This window comes from Scyliorhinus canicula, chromosome 7 (assembly GCF_902713615.1).
Source record: "Scyliorhinus canicula chromosome 7, sScyCan1.1, whole genome shotgun sequence".
NCBI classification, from domain to species: Eukaryota; Metazoa; Chordata; class Chondrichthyes; order Carcharhiniformes; family Scyliorhinidae; genus Scyliorhinus; species Scyliorhinus canicula.
The window spans coordinates 38100155-38105017 of record NC_052152.1 but is presented as its reverse complement, the minus strand read 5'-3'; the positions used below and the strand labels follow the sequence as shown (position 1 = coordinate 38105017).

The 4863-nt window shown below is 49.0% G+C and overlaps 1 pseudogene; it reads right to left on the bottom strand.

Moving 5' to 3' along the window:
* Positions 1–1799: 1799 nt before the first annotated feature.
* Positions 1800–4577, bottom strand: LOC119969778 (annotated as a pseudogene).
* Positions 4578–4863: the final 286 nt, after the last annotated feature.

The window sequence follows — 4863 nt, the reverse complement described above, 5'->3', positions numbered from 1 at the left end:
GGGAGGAAGTTCCAGGATTTTGACAGTGAAGGAATGGCGATAAAGTTCCAAGTCAGGACTGTGTTCCCAAACATCTGTTGCCCTTGGCCTTTTAGAGGTTATGGATTTGGAAGAAGCTGTTGAAGGTTTTGGGCCCAGTATCTAAGGAAGGATGTGCTGGCCTTAGAGTGGGTCTAGAGGAAGTTCACAAGAATGATCCCAGGAATTAAGGGCTTGTCACATGAGGAGGGGTTGAGGACTCTGGGGCTGTACATGTTGGAGTTTTGAAGGATGAGGGGGGGAAATGAAACTTAAAGAATTCTGAGAGGCAGAGATAGAATGGATATAGAGAGAATGTTTCCATTAATAGGTGAGACAACACAGCCTCAGACTGAAGGGACGATCCTTTAAAACAGAGATGAGGATGAATTTATTCAGCCAGAGGGTGGTGAACCTGTGGAATTCATTGCCGCAGAAGGCTGTGGAGGCCAAGTGTCTTTAAGACAGAGATAGATAGGTTCTTGATTAATAAGGGGATCAGGGGTTACGGGCAGAAGGCAGGATGGGGATGAGAAACATATCAGTCATGATCGAATGGTGGAGCAGACCTGATGGGCCGAATGGCTTAATTCTGTTATTATATCTTATAAGCTTATGGAAAGAGCCTTGGTGAGTTGCTGCAATCCTTCTTGTAGATGGTACACACTGCTGCCACTGGATGTCAGTGGTGGAAGGTGTTGGTGCCTCTGCTGGCTGCAACTGACAAATGCAGGCAGAATGCTCACTGCATTATAGCTATGTGTTTATTCAAACAGTTACATATGTTTCCAACTCCTGTTTTGAATGAAAATATACTACCCCAATGGAGAGAACTTGGCCACGTTTTCTCTGGAGGGGTGCCTTGTGAACCTTCAAACTCAGGTCTGATCGTACGACAGTTGATCCCTGGGGTTATTGGTGTAGAAATCACAATGGTACCGTATTTTATAAGGTTTTGGCTAAACAAAATGTTCAGCTTCTTGACGTCATTCAAACCTGTTCTTCGTGTTCCAAAAACAAGTTATCAGTGATGATGGTGTTCTCTGGTTGCATGAAAGTCATTCTGCAAAGAGCTATAGTTTTGTTTGTTTAATGTTAGTCATTGTTCTCTTTTCCCATCATGCCTTATGTGATGAATGTATTACTGCTACTGTAGTAATCCACGGGAGGCATGAGTTCCGTCACCACACCAATATTTATTTACAATAGCGATATTACAGGAGCAGCTACAAACAGTGCTGCTAGCAGTCCAGTCAACTTAAGACTGCTCACAAAGCCTACACAGGTGATTATATGGGCCCCCTCAATGAGCTATCATTGAGGGAGCTCATACTCCAATTGGCCAACCAATAAAGCCAATTGGAGTTCATTACACCCCAAAGGTCCGAGGAATTCCTGCCAGCTGGCATTCCTCTGAGCTTCTTCCTACTCCTCATGTCTGGGTCTGTCACCTCTGTGTCGTCTGCCGGGTCGTTCTCCGAAGTGGGCGGGGTGTACCTTATAAGTGCCCGTCTTTTCCTTGACGACCTCCTTGGAAGTTGTTCTTCCGCCTTGGAGAGAGGTGTCGCGGCGGCCTCGTCGAGCGTGTCCATCTCCCACTCTGACGACTGGATGACGGGGTCTGGAGAAATTGCTCGGGGCTGGGGTGTGGGTATCCTTTCCGTCTGGGCTATCCCAGCTTGAGGCGGTCCTGCTTCACCTGCCTCCAGGTGTGGTTCCGCTGCCCTTATTTGGTCTAGGTGTTTCTTCAGCACCTTACCTCCTATTGAAACCTCATAGGATATGGGCCCTGTTTGGGACTCTACCGTGCCTTTGACCCACGTTGGTCCATTCCCATAATTCTTGACCCAAACCGGTGCCCCCACCTGGAAATGTCTCTGCTGCCGACTATCATCATGCCCCCTGCGTTGGGCCTCCTGTTGTTTCTCCACCTTCCCCGTTAAATTTGGGAAAAGGAGACTCAGCCTCGTTCGCAGCCGCCTTCCCATTAAGAGTTTAGCTGGCGGTATGCCCGTTGTGGAATACGGTGTGGTCCTGTAATCAAACAGCCAGCGGGAGAGCTTTGTGTCCATTGACGCTGCCGGCTGCTTCTTGAGTCCCGTTTTAAGTGTCTGGACCGCTCTTTCTGCCAGGCCGTTGGTCGCTGGATGGTAGGGGGCCGTTTTGATGTGACGGACTCCGTTTTCCTTCAGGAATTTTCCAAATTCCCCACTTGTGAATGCCGTTCCGTTATCTGACACCAATACCTCCGGAAGTCCATATGTTGCAAACAAGGCCCTGAGCTTTACGATTGTCGATTCTGTGCTTGCCGTGTTTACCCAGTGGACGTCCAACCATTTGGAGTGGGCGTCCACTATCATCAAAAACATTGCGCCCATGAAAGGGCCGGCGTGGTCAATATGCAGGCGGGTCCACGGTCTGCCTGGCCATTCCCACGGGTGCAATGGCGCCGCTGGTGGCACTGTTTGCCCCTGTTGGCACTCCTGGCACCGACGTACCAAGGCTGCTATGTCTGTGTCCAAACCTGGCCACCAAACGTAGCTTCGAGCTAGCATCTTCATTTTAGACACCCCTGGGTGTCCGTGATGTAACTCGGTTAAGATTGCCTGACGGCCCTGAGCTGGGACGATTACCCGGGCGCCCCATAATAGGATACCGTCTTCTACGGTTATTTGGTCCCTTCTGCTCCAGTATGGGTGCATCTGGGTCTCCACTGGTCTTTCCAGTTCCCCTGTTAGCAGTAAATGCTTCATCTTGGCTAAAACTTTGTCTTTTTGCGTCCACAACCGAATATGTTGTGCGTCTACTGGTAGGGTGTCCAAAAATTTAGAGTCATTACTGTCTCCTCTACTTTTGGTATTTGTGGCGGAGTGTCCGGGAGGGGAAGTCTGCTCAAAGCATCTGCATTTGCTACTCGCGTTCCCGGTCTGTGCTCCAGAACGTATCTATATGCCGCCAGTAGCAACGCCCAGCATTGGATTCTAGCTGATGCAATCGGGGGTGTTGACTTGTCTTCTTTTAATAACCCTAATAACGGCTTATGGTCCGTCACTATGGTGAATTTCCGCCCGTACAGATACTGGTGAAATGTTTTTACCACGAATATCACCGCCAGTCCTTCCTTCTTGATTTGGGCGTACTTCCTCTCAGCCATCGCCAAGGTCCTCGAAGCATAGGCTATTGGCCGTTCTTCCCCATTCCTTCCTCTATGGGCTAAGACGGCTCCTACCCCATAGGGGGATGCATCACAAGTGACCACCAACTCCTTCCTTGGATCATAATGCTCTAGGACATTTTCGGATGACAGCTGGTCCTTAATGTCCCTAAATGCTCGGTTTTGGCGGGTGGACCATTTCCATTCTTGCCCCTTTTTTAGTAGCTGGTGGAGGGGTTCTAGGATGGACGCCCTATTTTCTATAAATTTTCCATAATAAGTTACCAACCCTAGAAATGATCGTAACTCCTGGACCGTGGTGGGGAGCTGGGGCTTCGTTTTTTGCCCTTACTCGGTCTTCTAATGGGTGTAAGCCTGACTCGTCTACTTTATATCCCAGGTACGTCACTTGTGGGGCCAGAAAAACACATTTTTCCCTTTTTAGCCGTACGCCTGCCTTTGCGAAACGCCTGAGCACTTCCTCCAGGTTCCTTAAGTGTTCCCTGTTTGTCCTACCCGTGATTAAGACATCGTCCAAATAAATCACCACCTGCGGTAGTCCCTGCAGAATATTTTCCATCGTACGCTGGAATATAGCGCAGGCTGATGACACTCCAAAAGGTAGCCTAGTATAACGATAAAGGCCCTTCAGGGTGTTGATCGTAGCGAACTTCTGGGAGCCCTTGTCCAGTTTTAACTGCAGGTAGGCGTGGCTCATGTCCAGTTTCGTGAACAAAAGCCCACCTGCCAATTTGGCATATAGGTCGTCTATTTTCGGGATTGGGTATTTGTCCAGCAGTGCGTATTTGTTTACTGTCTGTTTGAAATCTCCACAGAGACGTATCGAGCCATCTGGCTTCAAAATTGGTACCACCGGCACTGCCCATTCCGAGAAATGTACTGGTCTGATAATGCCGTTGCGCCGTAACCTTTCTATTTCGTCATCTACTGTTTTCCTTAATGCAAAAGGTACCGGTCTGGCCTTACAAAATTTCGGAAGGGCTTCTGGGTCCACGTGCAAAGTTGCTTTGGCGCCTATGATTTTCCCCAAACCTTCCTGGAAGACCTCCGGGTATTTTTGGAGTACTCCACTCAACTGCCAGCTTCCACTCTGGAAAAGTTTCATCTAATCTAATTTTAGGTCTTTCAGCCAGTTCCGTCCAATTAAGCTCGGTCCGGAGCCCTCTACTATAGTCAACGGTAATCTGAGCAATTGCTTCTCATATTCCACGGGTATATGAGTCGTGCCTAGAACTTCCAGGGGTTCCCCCGTGTAGGTTTTAAGTTTTGTCGATGTTTTTGTTAGGGTTAGTGGCTGGAGTCCATCTTTGATTTTTCTAAATGCTGCCACTCCCATTACTGATACGGCCGCACCCGTGTCTATTTCCATTATTGTCGGCCGCCCGTTCACCCGTGGGGTAATCCTAATGGGTTCTGCTTTCTTCGTTGCAATATTATATAATTGTTCCTCTTCGGAGGAGGATGGGGTGTCTAGGTTGTGTACTTCCCTGCGTCCCCACCTGCTATTCCTCTTTTGCCACCTCCTTCCAGGGTTTCTGTCGTTGTTACCCCACTCTGTCTGGTGCCAGAAACGGTCCTTCTCTGTTGGGGGAGCCTCAGCCGGTACTTCCCTCTGTCTCCAGTTAGTCCTGGCAGACTTGGGGGCAGTTCTGGGGTTTTCCTTTTTCCCT